The 15983-nt window shown below is 39.2% G+C and overlaps 1 long non-coding RNA gene across 1 annotated transcript in view; it reads left to right on the top strand.

The window, feature by feature from the left end:
- Window positions 1–14387, top strand: part of LOC131136823 (uncharacterized) — a 29154-nt gene extending 14767 nt beyond the window's left edge. Inside the window, exons 3-4 of the long non-coding RNA XR_009131815.1 lie at window positions 4501–4723; window positions 13662–14387. This is a non-coding gene — a long non-coding RNA (uncharacterized LOC131136823). The remainder of the gene's footprint in view (window positions 1–4500; window positions 4724–13661) is intronic.
- The last annotated feature ends 1596 nt before the right edge of the window (window positions 14388–15983 follow it).

Below are 15983 nucleotides of genomic sequence, written 5' to 3'. Positions count from 1 at the left end.
CCCCATAAGCCGCCCCCTCCATAATAAAAGACAGCGGAAGGAAGGTAAAGTTAAATGAGAGTGAATAAGGAGGAAGGAATGGAAGGGGGGGGGGGGGTAGTTATTGAACATTTTTTAACTGAACATCACGTTCCATAAATTAAAAAAAACAATACAAAAAGTTGTCTATTTTAATAACAAGAAATGTACTTTTTAATTCAATTTCTATTAAATATTTTTATTAATTATTTATTTATTATTTATTTTTTTATTTATGTTTTTATTTATTATTTTTATTTATTATTATTTTATTTGTTATTTTATTTTATTTTTATTATACATTTTTACCCTGTTTGCAAGCATTTTCCTGTTATTTAATATAACTTAATATACACAAAGGCTGCTTTGTTCCTGACCTTTCTGATCCTAATCATATATATATATATGAAAATAACTTTCCCATAATTGAAGTCAATTATCTTGGCAATTTTGATTGAAAAAAAAAAACCCACTCGATGATTTCACAGGCGGATGATTCATTTTATGAGGAAGGTGAACTGGCTTTATTTCTGCCTCCAAATTTCAATAACTGTGATTTATTTATGAAACTAAGCGATCAAACCGGATTTTAAGAATCGAACCTGTTCATCAATTCGTTCACTGACATTTGGTTAAATCCACGCAAGAAGGTGTTGTTACGTAATAATAATAATAAGAAGAAGAAGTCGACTCCATACGTATTATACATTTGCATGCAAGCCCCCCCCCCCCGCACTGGAAGCATACATTTCATTTGAATTTCAAATTTAATAACGCGGGAGGTTTTTAATCATCCGCACTTTTTTTTATTTGTTTGATATTAACATGCTTATTGACCGGCTCTGTTGACCAGCTTGGTCATTACAGGACAGGGAAAAGTTAATTAAAACGACCAGGGATTATTCATCACATCATGTTGGCTTGGCCACGTCGCTTCCTTTATTACACAGGCTGATAGATGGGCTGCCTGATTAATTCTTGTGTTTCTACCATTGGACACAAGAGGTTTTTTTTTTTTTTTTTTTTTGGATGAGCTTACAGGTACTTTACTTTCACGTGCAAAAAAAACCAAAAAAATAAGATTTTTTTAATAGTGATACATTATTTTAATTTTACATTTTTTACATAATTTTATTTTATTTTACATTATTTTTATTATATTTTTTTATTGTGATACACAGGTGGGAATATGAATAAAAGTGTTGTTGTCACTTTATACACCTGTTGCTAATATTTCTTTAAATCATTAAAATTGTAAAATCCAAACATGCAAACCTTCATTTAATTATAAAAAATTAAAAATATTTTTTTAATTATTTATGAAAATTTAATTACGCATTTTTAAAAAGTGATCATAGGAACAATCAATTTATTTTTGCATGTAAATGAATGACTCAGGAAATAACAATAACAATACATTAAACTGAATGAACATTTTGCATGTTACAATAAATCAATAAATAAATAAAAAGGTGACTATCAGACTAGGGAATTGAACTATACACATACCGTCTTTTTCTGCAGTGCATGGATTTGGACCCTCGGTTTCTGCTCCCAGCACAACACAACACAACACGACCGGATACAAGCTGCATGCCGCTGCGACTGTGTTGTGCACGGTGCAGATAAATAATACACCTTTAATCCCATAGCTGTAAGTTCATGGGGTGGGGGTGGTGGTGGGGGGGGGCAGTCCACCCACCAAACTCACCTACATTACAATATATGTAATTTAGATTTATAACTATGCTTCATTTGAGTGATGTATATATATATATATTTTTTTTTTTATGCATGATTGTGATTTTTGCACATGTAAGCTCTGTGTGTGGGGATGTGGGGGTGGGGATGGGTGTGGGGGTGCATGCTGCCCCTTGGTGACAAATTAGCAAGTGATCATTGCAGCAAGCCAGAGGTGAAAGGTCAGTGTGACAGGCAGCATGTTGCTCCTGCTAAAAGACAACATATAAACGGAGGTGGGTGAGGATGTTGGGGGGGGGGGTCTTCTCTGATTCATTTTAGCGGCCTGTTGAGGTGTGTGTGTGTGTGTGTGTTCAGATGGTTCACAGGTTGCCCCGATATAGCTCTGTAACTGTAAGCCACACTGAACAGATGTCCCCCCCCCCTCCACCATTGAAGGCTTTCTCTGGGTTATATATATTACCATCATGGAATCAAACTCAAAACCTGTCCCCTTCTGCAGCCGTAATGACGCGACTTATTCTGGGACGCTGAGCACGAACAAAGTGGGTGCAATATTGCGTGCGGCACAATCACTACCCACACACACACACACACACACAAAACAACCGTGGGCCGTGGATGCAGACGCTACACTTTGATGGGTCGCTTCACCCTGGTTAGATTCTGGACGGTAAAAAAAATAAACACTTGTGACCTATATAATGTACGTTTTATTATGTACAAAATAAGGTTGCATGTGTATTATTCTGTTATTATTATGTAAAAGTATACACAGGAAATCATCCCGTCTGGATGCAGTAATTTACTAATCTGCCACAGTGTGGACGCACATTTTTTTTTTTAACATTAAAAAAAAATATCTCAGGATCTGTGGACGGGGCCGTAATACAAGAACCCATTTAATTTTGGTGCCAGATTTTGGTTTATTTTTTCTTTTCCCCCCCAATTTGAATTGCAATGTAATCCCCCTCCCCTACACACACATGTAAATGGTAGAGTCCCATCAGTCTAATCTAATCTAATGTTTTACATCATTCCATATGAACCAGGAAGTAGTACTGACAATAACTGACTTTTTTTCCACTGTTGGTAACCTTCTGAAACCTAGCAATGCATCAGTTTACTATTATTATTATTATTATTATTTGTCATGAAAAACTCAAAAAGTATCAATATGGTTTATTCGATGAGCTATCTTCGTAATATTGTTGAAGTATTTTACTTTTAAAAGTAAATAAATTCTTTAATGAATATTTTTCAAGTGGTTGTGGCAGTCATTTTTAAGATACTGAAGACATATTTTTCCATTGTCATTTAAGGTGGACATGTGGATTTATTATATATTCATATAAAATGATGAAGCTGGCTAATGCAACAAATGTATAATAGATTTGTTATCATTTTTATTCTTCTAAGACTCTTCTAAGAGTTACCAGAGTTAGATCCCGTTGTCCACTGCAAAGGACATAGTGTTAAAAAGCTTCTGACCCCCTCGAATAATTATTGTTTTCACCCAAGATGATTATAATTGATAATTATTATGATTATGTCATCCTCCATAAACCAAGAAGTGGAGTCCTAACAGTCAGACAAACAGAAATACTGAACGTTTACATACAGACAGACCATTGCTTTTTTCTATAGGAATACTCCATCAGAGTTTTAATGCTACCGTATTGGCCAATACCGATCACATCGATTAACCGTAATGGTTGCTATTAGCCAGAGATGTCATATAAGGGTGGGGGGATGTTAGCACAATCCCGAAAAAATACTTAAAAATTATTTAAAAAAAAATAAATAATGGGGCCCAGAATTCCTGGTTGTACCCGTCTTATTAAATTATATGGAAGATGGAAGCATAAAATCACCTTCATTCACACACAATTCATAACTTCTCACAGTCTGGGCTCCCAGTCAGAAATTAGTCGTCAAACCTTGTGTCTTCCATGTTCCAGAAAGTCTGGCGATCGAGTCCCATGAATTAATTTATTCTCACGGTTCTGACTGACAGGCACATCTTGAACCTTAAAAGGTCACCAAACTCCATCAGGTGTGTGTTCCTCAAATCATAAAGGAATAATTCATTCATTCATTTTCTACCGCTTATACTCACGAGGGTCGCGGGGGGGTGCTGGAGCCTATCCCAGGCGGGGTACACCCTGGACTGGTGGCCAGCCAATCACAGGGCACATATAGACAAACAACCATTCACACTCACATTCATACCTATGGACAATTTGGAGTCGCTAATTAACCTAGCATGTTTTTGGACTGCACGTGGGGGAACATGCAAACTCCACACAGAGATGGCCGAGGGTGGAATTGAACCCTGTGAGGTCTGTGTGCTAACCACTTCACCACTAAAGGAATAATCAATTCCTTAAATGAAGGCTTTTTAACATGGGTAGAAATGTATATCACCTTCACAAACAATAGGTAAGTTCCACATGGCAGACATGTTTGTTTTGGGTTTGGCACGTCTGTGGAGTGTGAAGGAAAGTGGGCGGGGGTGGAGGGGGGCATCGCTACAGGCTGGAGGCTGCAATAGTCAGAACCGGAACCTGATTGAACCTGATTTTTCCAATTTTTACTCCTCGGTCTTGGGCTTTCTCCAAGGTAGTAGCCTGACAAACAAAATCCCCCAATAAGTTCCCCCCCTGCCCAGGATGCAACATAGTACAGCCCTGTTATATATTTGTGTTATTGACATATATTTGTTATATGTGTATGCATAAAAAAATAATACTGTTGCATGTTGTTGTGCTTATCCACCAGGAGGTTCCGTCAGGGGGGTCCAGGGTGGGGGGGAAGAGCAGATGTCCATGTGCATATAGAGCTGCCAAGTGGTTCCAGAGCGCCGGAGCAGCCACATAGACACAAGGGTCCCCAAATGGTGTGACAAAGGATGTGCAGGAAGCCCCTCTCTGCCTGGGTGAGCCCCGGAGTTGGTGCCAGCCTGTTGGAACCCGAGCCTTGTGTTTCTCAGCGGGACCAAGAGGTGATACACGAATATTATGCACACAAATGAAAAGATGATGTTTTAAAAAAAATCTCAGTTTGTGTCACACTTTTGTGTTCGTGACATTATAGTTTACAGGAATATGATAGATCAGAACATATTAGACATAGAGCGTTGATCATTGAGTGTCACGGTTAGCTTTTAAATCAGCTGATCGTGATACCACATAACATCGGGTTATGTGGTAATTTTATCGGGTTATGACAGGGGTGGCCAAACTACGGCCCGGGGGCCACATGCGGCACACTAAGTGTTTGAATCCGGCCCGCTGGTTGCTTTCTAAATATTTCAATTTTTAACATACAAACTGGCAACATGACTTGCAAGTCGGGTGTCTTATTTTGTAAAAAAAACCAACAAAAAAAAAACTGTAAAATTAAATAACATAATTTGATGTTAAAAGTGCTCCTGAAAAACGGCACATGAGAAATCGGTTTATGCCAGGGGTGGGCAAACTACGGCCCGGGGGCCACATGCGGTCCACTAAGCGTTTGAATCCGACCCGCCGGTTGCTTTCTAAGTATTTCAACTTTTAACATACAAACTGGCAACATGACTTGCAAGTCGGATGTCTTATTTTGTAAAAAAAAAATAAAAATAGATAAAACTGTAAAATTAAATTACATAGTTTGATGTTTAAAGTGCTCCTGAAAAACGGGACATGAAAAATCGGTTTATGGCAGGGGTGGGCAAACTACGGCCCGGGGGCCACATGCGGTCCACCTTTTTAAGTATTTCAACTTTTAACATACAAACTGGCAACATGACTTGCAAGTCGGATGTCTTATTTAGTAAAAAAAAAAACAAAAAAAAAACCCACAACAAAACTGCAAAATTAAATTACATAGTTTGATGTTTAAAGTGGGGGTGCTGGAGCCTATCCCAGCTGTAGAAAATGAATGAATGAATGTTTAAAGTTCTCCTGAGTATAACACTTTTACAGATAAAATTAGACAAATAATTCAATGGAAAATTATAAGCATAAAATAGTGTGTGTGTTAAATTTAAGTTAATTTAAGTTAACTATAATATTAAAAAGTCTCCCCCAAAACTCCCCATTTATCATGAAATGAATTCTGGCAATTTAAATTCTTGCCATATTAAGTGTAAAATTAGTAAAAAAAATAAAAAAAAACCTGTAGTTAATAAAGTAGTTAATACTATCTGTTAAAATATCTACCACATATAAATCTAGCTATCGCCATCCATACGGCCGAACCAGGTAACCGTGTCACGAGGCGATGGAGGAGGGGCTGGGGGGGTCTTGACCGTGTTCCAAGCACAGGTGTGCGGCCCGGTCCAAAGAGAAAGGGGGGTGCAGTGAACCATAAACAATGATATAAATGTCTGACAAATAAAATGGCTAGTTAACAGTCTTTTGACTGCTCTAACCTCTCAGCCTTTGTCAGGTATCGATCAGCCAGCTGTTCCCGGCTTTGTGTGGCAAGACGGGAGCTTCTGGTTTCTCCTTGGTTCAATGAGAGCCGCCAAAACACTTTTCTCCTCCTCCTCCGCCTCCTCTCGAGTGAGCCCCATCCCAAACAAAGATCTAAATAGAGAGCTTGTGAGTAGATCACATATTTAATAAGCTGCTCCTCTGAGCTGCGTGAATGTTTTAAAGCAGGTCTTTCCAAAATGTGGCCTGCCTTTAGACAGTTTAATATGGCTTTAATATGGCTTCTCTATATTCCCAGAAAAGCTTATTTTATGGAGCATCATTTCCACTCATGTATTCTCTCACTGTAAGAACTAAAAAGGGAATCCATATGCCATAGCATTTCAGTATGTGGAATCAAACTATGGAATGGATTGAGTAAGACCCTCAAACAATGCACAACGATGAGCCAATTCAAGAAACAATACAAGCAGTTGATGTTTGCTAAATACAAGGATTAATTAAAAATTAAAATTAAAATTAAAATTAAAATTAAAATTAAAATTAAAATTAAAATTAAAATTAAAATTAAAATTAAAATTAAAATTAAAATTAAAATTAAAATTAAAATTAAAATTAAAATTAAAATTAAAATTAATTAATTAAAATTAAAATTAATTAATTAAAAATACAATTAGGAAAGCAGGAAGTGAACAAATGTAACAGTTACTGATTGTAAAAGTACCAGATGGAGGGGTAGGATTTAATAAGCTTTGCTTCTTCCTACTCCTTTTGGACATGTGGAACTGTGAACTGATTATGTGATGCATTCAATTGTAATCTGATGCATGTTCAAATGAAATATAACCATTACCATTTTGCTTTTAACTACCTGAATTTTAACTTAACAGGTTTGGAAAATGTATTTTGTGTACCCGCCTCTAAACCAAAGTCAGCTAGGATAGGCTCCAGCATACCCCCTTGCCACATTTTGTCAAGTCAGAACAAAAAAAAAAACAACTTGACTTCAACACAACTTGTTTCAGTGTTTCTTTATGCGTGAAGGGGAACTGTATTTATTTTGGGAGTGAATTTTGCCCATCATTCACAACCCTTATGTGAAACATGAACATATTTATTTCCCTCTTCTGTGCGTTATAACACCAGAAAACATGTTAATATTGGCTAGCTAACAATGCACATCACAAGGTCATGCCTATTTTGCCTATGTCGACATTCATTCTTTCTTCTTTAATGAATTTTGTGTCACGCGGTTCAGTCTGCGTTCCTGTTATTCCGACTTTTTTTTTTCACCCCCCCCCCCCCCCAAAAAAAAAAAAAAAATCCCATGAACCTTGGATTCAGGGCCTGAATGAATTTATTTTTCTCAAGCTGCTGCATTGGTCTAACATGGCAAGTCATGACTCACACAGGTTTATCGTCAGCTATTAATAGTGATTTGGCAACGTTTAGCGCCAAACATTAGCTATTGTCAATACTAACCACAAATTGAAGGTTGCTAAGTTTAACGTTGTGACACACATTCTTATATTTTTTGACCGAAGAGAGACATGCCGCTTTATCATCTGCTATACTGTATGTTTAGTCGCCATGGCGACTGCGTAACTGGTCACTTGGATGAGCATAATCTGTCTCCCGTATTAAGATAATGGCATGCTAATAGTGAACACGCTCGGAATTGAGGCGCGACCGGTCTTGTCACGCGACTATGTCGAGATAGGCCCGCTAATGATCCATCCCGGCTCTTGTCAATCAAAGCCCGGCGGCTGCAAGGCCTCGGCGCTGCCTCGGTGTTACAAATGATTCTTCTTCTATTAAGAAAATTAAATGTTTGGAATAATTTATGTGCGTGTTAGCCTGTTGGATGTTATGATCTGCTTTTCCCTTGTGATAGATGGCCGTGTTTGTTTATCATAAAGCCCGCTAACGGTGTGCGCTCCTTATTGACTTTCACTGAGGCCAACGTTGCACTTTGTCAGCAGCAGCAGCCTTGCAGCCTCGCAGACAGGCGGCGGAGGCCGTCACACAAAAGTGGAGTACTTTGGATTAGCATTAGCTCTTCAAGTTTCACTAATTATCCTCCCGGAGGCATTCTTTCTTTCTTTCCGCGGAGGATAATAATGGAAGTGCGGGTGTACGCCTGTCACCTCTCAAGTGTTGCTCATGGGTGGGTTGGCGAGGTGCGGAGACAGGGAGAGGGAGGGGAACAAGGCAGAGAAATGTTTGCTTTTCTGTTATGTCATCCGAGGAGCACAAGAGGAAGACAAACTGGTCGTGTTTGCTGAGCCCCGGCTGGAGCTTGCACACAAACACGCGTCTCCTTGGAATCCTTTCAACTGGGAAGGTGATGACAAAACAAAAGGGATTACCAAACTGTCATGCACGGCTGTTTCTCCGTAAGCAAATATGTCGACATGATGCTTGTGTTTGCTGAGAGATAATGTCATCTAAATGGTGATACATGCATTCCACAAGCTGTGAAAATGCGCTAATAATGATGCTCGTTTGATTGACGTTATCAGGGAGGCAGTGACGTGCCGTGGGGTCCATGACTGGTGACGCACTGATGCTTAAGCAGAAAATGTGCAACTTGACATCCAGAAAATACATTAATAACAGTTCACAATATTTATTTAGTTTTTATTTTATTTAGTTTTATTTAGTTTTTATTTAGTTAATTTTTTTTTGCGTCACAAGAAATAATTCAACAATGTTTATAATGGTTATTTCTGCCCTGCATCATGATGCAAAGAGCTGTTTGTCATATTTCACCCGCAGTATTCGGTTCAATTCCAAAAACCATTTTGGGGGTCAATTTAATGTAACAAAAAATTAATTCATTCATTTTCTACTGCTTATCCTCATGAGGGTCGCGGGGGATGCTGGAGCCTATCCCAGCTGTCTTCGGGCGAGAGGCGGGATACATCCTGGACTGGTGGCCAGCCAATCACAGGGCACATATAGACAAACAACCATTCACACTCTCATTCATACCTATGGACAATTTGGAGTCGCTAATTAACCTAGCATGTTTTTGGAATGTGGGAGGAAATCGGAGCATGCAAACTCCAGACAGAGATGGCCGAGGGTGGAATTGAACTTGGGTCTTCTAGCTGTGAGGCCTGCGTACTAACCACTCAGCCTGTGTTATTATTTTGATTACTAAATTCATGGTTTTGAGCTGCAATAAAAGCCTGTTGTTCTGGCGATCAAGTCAGGTGCTCATCTCACCGAACAATCACTGACACCTAGTGACCAATATAGAATACTACATTCACTATTTCAATGTATTTTAGTTTGCTTCAAAATACTCAATTTATGCCACAAATATGTACAATTTCCTTAAAGATACTTTTTTTTTTTCCTTCGGGCGAGAGGCGGGGTACCCCCTGGACTGGTGGCCAGCCAATCACAGGGCACATATAGACAAACAACCATTCACACTCACATTCATACCTATGGACAATTTAGAGTCGCTAATTAACCTAGCATGTTTTTATAATGCGGTAAAAAAACGGAGCATGCAAACTCCACACAGAGATGGCCGAGGGAGCAATTGAACTTGGGTCTCCTAGCTGTGAGGCCTGCATGCTAACCACTCAACCACCGTGCAGCCTATGACATTAAAATATGATAAATAAAAATGTACATCTCTGATAATGTTCATCAAAACATGTATGTTTGATAATTGTGGGTGCTGATTATTATCGGACTGATATCAGCATAAAAATGTGATATTGGTCAACATCTGTATCATGAAAATCGATAATAAGAACATGCTGTATACAACACACATGTATATATCCGTATCGGCGGATATCGGTGTTGGAAATTGAGAGTTGGACAATATCTCAATATTGTCCAAAATTATCTTTTTTGGACAAAATATTGGCCAATATCGGACATCCCTAATATTTTTGTTACAGTAGAATTCTTGATGCAACGCTTGTATTGTACAGTGTACAGTGTACTATGTCTTTCATACATGAATAGTTACTGTAATGTAACTCTAATGTTGTGGCCCTTGAGTATTTAGCGTCACTCCTAATTCAAAGATCATGTGATCATAACAAATGATTCTTTGTTCTTGTAGTTCCAGCTAAGTCCTATTCTGGTGCATGTTGGATGAGTATGGATCACCTTCTCGGGAGCAGAGAAAACAATGATTTAATTAAGAGTCGGTCCGATTTCCCCGAGGAGAGATTGTCGTCTTCCATTAACTTAGTTTATCATATAATAAAGAGGTTGCCTTGTCCTTCGTCACCCACACAATTGGTTTTAATCAGCCAGCAGGTCTTCCTTGGCTTATAATTTATGCTAAATTGATAAGAGTGGAGGATGTCAGCGAAAATCATTATGACGGGTGACTCTTGTCACCGCCTGTCACAATCTACTTTTAGCCTGTCTTCCCCGCTCAGGGCTGACAAGACGGACCCTGAAGCCGCATGTCGTCACAATTGTTATTTTAATATTAGGCACATTAACATGCATAGAAGTTGCATTGGACTACATCACGTAGTAAAATTCACATTTCCAAAACGGAGCAGGAGTCCTAAATCGCTGCATTTTTAGTGCGTTGTTTGAGTTCCTTACTCAATTCCGTTCCATAATTACATTCCACATAATGAAGGTTTTAAGCATTCTAATGTATGAGCGTGTTTAGTTAAAATCTTCCCTAAGGTCATATTTCTCCTCTCTTGCTGAGAACAATTGAATGACGTGTAATTCATAAATGACATGATCAGTGACAATTTAAGGCCTATTTTTAATCGAGAAATGACCTTTCACACCACAGTATGGAGACCGAGCCGAGCTCAGTAACATCCGCACAATGTGATGTAAACAAGTACAATAGGAGCGTAACAGTGTTACTTCATATCTACAGGGCTCTAATAATGTCAAAACCTGTATTTACAAAGTCATAAAGAGCCTTTTTATGCTCTAATTACAAAAATATTCTGTTTATTAGTATTGAAATTCATTTATCGCAGTCATGTCTGGAACCAATTAACCGCATGGCAAGCAAATGGAATGCTAACAGGGACATTTTGGGCTAAAAAAAAAAAAAAGAAAAAATTAAGAACACAGTTAGACTCACACTGTGTATTATTATTATTATTATTATTATCATTTTGAATGCAAACCGAGGCAAAATTGTGGCTTTAACCAAAAAAACATTCTAACCAGGGCGGACGCTAACCAAGGTTTTGAATTTTGAGGTATATTTTTTTGCGAAAAATCTTCAAATTGTATCACTTTAACAAGTTCCACCGTACCTGAAACAACATTTTATAACACGTAATGACAACAAGCACATAACACTAAACATGATCATGTTTTGACACTCTGCATATTTTGTTACTTTCTTTGTACTTTTTTAGCGAAGCTTTGCAAGTGTTAAAGTGCAAATTGCGACGTAAAGGTGATGGGGTGGTGGCGGTGGTGGGGTTGTGGCGTATTTGGATTTGCCGCATGTTGTCAAGTCAGAACATTCCTGATTGACAATCCTTATGTGAAACATGAACATATTTATTTCCCTCTTCTGTGCGTTATAACACCAGAAAACATGTTAATATTGGCTAGCTAACAATGCACATCACAAGGTCATGCCTATTTTGCCTATGTCGACATTGGTTCTTTCTTTTTTAATGGATTTTGTGTCACGTGGTTCAGTCTGCGTTCCTGTTGTTCCGACTTTTTTTTTTCAACTGCATATTTTGTTATTTTCTTTGTACTTTTTAGCAAAGTTTTGCAAGTGTTAAAGTGCAAATTGCAACGTAAAGGTGATGGGGTGGTGGCAGTGGTGGCGCATTTGGATGGCTCCTTGCCGCATGTTGTCAAGTCAGAACATTCCTTATTTAGAAACATGAACATATTTATTTCCCTGTTCTGTGCGTTATAACACCAGAAAACATGTTAATATTGGCTAGCTAACAATGCACATCACCAGGTCATGCCTATTTTGCCTATGTTGACATTGGTTCTTTCTTTTTTAATGGATTTTGTGTCACGTGGTTCAGTCTGCGTTCCTGTTGTTCCGACTTTTTTTTTTCAACTGCATATTTTGTTATTTTCTTTGTACTTTTTAGCAAAGCTTTGCAAGTGTTAAAGTGCAAATTGCGACATAAAAATGATGAGGTTGTGGTGGTGGTGTATTCGGATGGCATACACTCCGGGATAGGGGGAGCCGTGGCACACTTCTTTGCCGTGCAATTTAATCACTGTATAGCCAGGCGAGTATTGACAGTTGTCCTGTGGAAGCTATTAAAGTTGCTGTCCAAGGTTAAATGAAATTGCAGTTTATCAAGGCAGCATTGAGAAAATAAGGGAATCTGTTCGTGGCTGTTGATTTAATGTGGAGCGCGATCAACACAAGGGGTTCATTAAGCTATACATCACGGGGGTAATTTAACATGTCATTGCGCCTGCTGTCGCTCCCCTTTCGCACGTTTGGTGAAATGTGTGTACACTACGAGTGTGTTTGTTGTCGTGTTTACGAGATCTTGTTTACACCGTTTGGCTTCCCAAAAAAAAAAAAAAAGTGTCTTGTTGGAAGATGTTATTTTTAAACGCACGTTAGAATTCAATTAAGGTTTGCAACAAAGCACGTATGTGATTGGCGGTATTTTCATCGCTTGTAGTTTGACACGCATACACAGACTTATGCTAATCAGGCATCAGACCCTGGATCTGCAGCTGTCTTTTTTTTTTTTTTTTTTTTTCTTCTTGTGCTCGGTGGATTTGTTTGCCGGCGGATAATTGATGGTGCTTGAGGGACAGACGTGAGTCGGACATGAATCACGGGCGACATGGGCTCATGATAAGGAGCTGAAAGTCGCCTGTAATTAAGCCGGGCACTAGAGACCAATTGTTTGTAGAATGATTTGGTCGGGGGCTAATTGACACTAATTGTTTAATCAGATTTTCTTGCTAGCAGCACTTGACACCCGCCGCACACTGCTAGTCCGCCTCGCTTCTTGTTTATATTGTCTCAAATTGTAACATCCCAAAAGGGAAGCTCAACTTTTGAACATCCATTATTATGGATTATTATTATCAGCCAGTTCCTGTTTACATGCTTCATTCATTCATTCTTTTTCTACCGCATTTTCCTCACGAGGGTCGCGGGCATGCTGGAGCCTATCCCAGCTGTCTTCGGGGGGTTGCTGGAGCCTATCCCAGCTGTCTTCGGGCGAGAGGCGGGGTACACCCTGGACTGGTCGCCAGCCAATCACAGGGCACATATTTTCAAACAACCATTCACACTCACATTCATACCTATGGACAATTTGGAGTCGCTAATTAACCTAGCATGTTTTTGGAATGTGGGAGGAAACCGGAGTACCCGGAGAAAACCCACGCATGCACGGGGAGAACATGCAAACTCCACACAGAGGGTTTGTCGAGGGTGGAATCGAACCCTGGTCCTCCTAGCTGTGACCGCCATCTGTTTACATGCTTATATTTTATATTTATATTTATTTTATATTTATTTGCTGTTTTGTTCTCCTCTGTTTTCAGCCAACTTTACTTCACAATTTTCATCTGCATTGGGTCCACGCCTCCGCATCTTGGGGTCAGCCATGACGGGTTACGTTCCGAGCCTTCCAGCGAACAGCAAAAGAAGGTGAGATCATACACCCATAAAAATGTTTATACAAGGTTCCCTCGTTTATTGCGGGGATAAGCGACAGGTTCCCAAAATAGCCTGCAATACAATTATTATTATTATTATTATTATGTGTTTTAAGGCTGCAAAACACCTCACCATACAATTTATACAACTTTCTCACACCGGCATTGTTACACCCACAAATGTAATGAACCACAAACGTAATATCTTAAAAGGTTTTCTCCGGGTACTCCGATTTTCCTCCCACATTCCAAAAACATGCTAGGTTAATTAGCGACTCCAAATTGTCCATAGGTATGAATGTGAGTGTGAATGGTTGTTTGTCTATATGTGCCCTGTGATTGGCTGGCCACCAGTCCAGGGTGTACCCCGCCTCTTGCCCCAAGGAAAAAAAAAGTATCTTTAAGGAAATTGTACATATTTGTGGCCTAAATTGAGTATTTTGAAGCAAACTAAAATACATTCAAATTGTGAATGATTGATCGCCAGAACAACAGGCTTTTATTGCAGCTCAAAAACATGAATTTAGTAATCATAATAATAACACAGTCTGCATGGTAGGACGAGTGGTTAGTGCGCAGGCCTCACAGCTAGGAGACCCAAGTTCAATTCCACCCTCGGCCATCTCTGTCTGGAGTTTGCATGCTCCGATTTCCTCCTACATTACAAAAATATGCTAGGTTAATTGTGAATGGTTGTTTGTCTATATGCGCCCTGTGATTGGCTGGGCCACCAGTCCAGGGTGTACCCCACCTCTTGCCCGAAGGAAAAAAAAAAGTATCTTTAAGGAAATTGTACGTATTTGTGGCCTAAATTGAGTATTTTGAAGCAAACTAAAATACATTGAAATAGTGAATGTAGTATTCTATATTGGTCACTAGGTGTCAGTGATTGTTCGGTGAGATGAGCACCTGACTTGATCGCCAGAGCAACAGGCTTTTATTGCAGCTCAAAAACATGAATTTAGTCATCATAATAATAACACAGTCTGAGTGGTTAGTGCGCAGGCCTCACAGCTCGGAGACCCAAGTTCAATTCCACCCTCGGCCATCTCTGTCTGGAGTTTGCATGCTCCGATTTCCTCCCGCATTCCAAAAACATGCTAGGTTAATTAGCGACTCCAAATTGTCCATAGGTATGAATGTGAGTGTGAATGGTTGTTTGTCTATATGCGCCCTGTGATTGGCTGGGTGACCCTGCCTCTCGCCCGAAGAGACCTGGGATAGGCACAAGCTGTCGCTACCATAGCAACACATGCAGGAAAACAAAAACAAACGGTGCTCTGTGATTTTCATTTTTTATTTTTTTCTGGTTCACAGTTCAATCTTGGCAGATGTCTGTATTTTACTGGGTGCTATCGTAGGTAATCATCTTTTATTGAATGATGACATCACCTTAAAGCGTTCACTGGTGTTGCTGTTGCAGCAGCGGCAGCCGTGTCTGATGAGCGGCAGAAAAAGCACCAGATTTACGACATTTGTAGCGGGGGGGGGGATATAAATTAGTGCAGTAATACGTGTGATCCTCCCACACAGGAACTGTCCCATTTGGGTGTACTTTTGCACAACAGCTGGTTTGGAATTCTTTTGCAGTACAGAATAGAATCCCAATAGAATGCTGCAGGTTATTTTCATGCCTTGTTATGGGCATGAATGAAAATGTAAATATTTACAACTGGTAAACTAATTATTTTATTTGAGCATGAATATACTCATACATAAATACAGGAAAAGCCTAATGAGTAAACAAACTAAACAACACCATTTAATAACTGTATATGTATTGACAGACTAATATACAACAATATTTCATCATCCGGAGCCTGCAGCACACACGGGAAGCCGTTTTAAAAAAGATGAAATGATGAAGCAGAGCAGATAATTAGAGAGAAGAATTCCTTTTCCATCTGATTAAATCCCGCAAGTGTGGATAACGAGCCGGCGCTGGGCGGAACCGCAGAAACGCATGAACACGAGATCTAACATCATTATGTTTAATGGCAATTACGCTTTTTAATTAACACAAACTATGATGGGATATTAATGGTTATTAAATGTGGCCTGGCAGTGGGGACACATGGGATATCCCCTCACTGCATGTAAAGCATACTGAGTGGGGGGGGTGAAAAGTATACAAAGTATATAGTAGTTAAAGGGCAAGGATAGTCTGAAATTACAAGTTAATGCATTATAGATTAATTACGATAGGCA

Source organism: Doryrhamphus excisus, chromosome 10 (assembly GCF_030265055.1).
Source record: "Doryrhamphus excisus isolate RoL2022-K1 chromosome 10, RoL_Dexc_1.0, whole genome shotgun sequence".
Lineage (NCBI taxonomy): Eukaryota > Metazoa > Chordata > Actinopteri > Syngnathiformes > Syngnathidae > Doryrhamphus > Doryrhamphus excisus.
The sequence above is the reverse complement of the archived record's forward strand: the minus strand, read 5'-3'. Positions and strand labels throughout refer to the sequence as shown.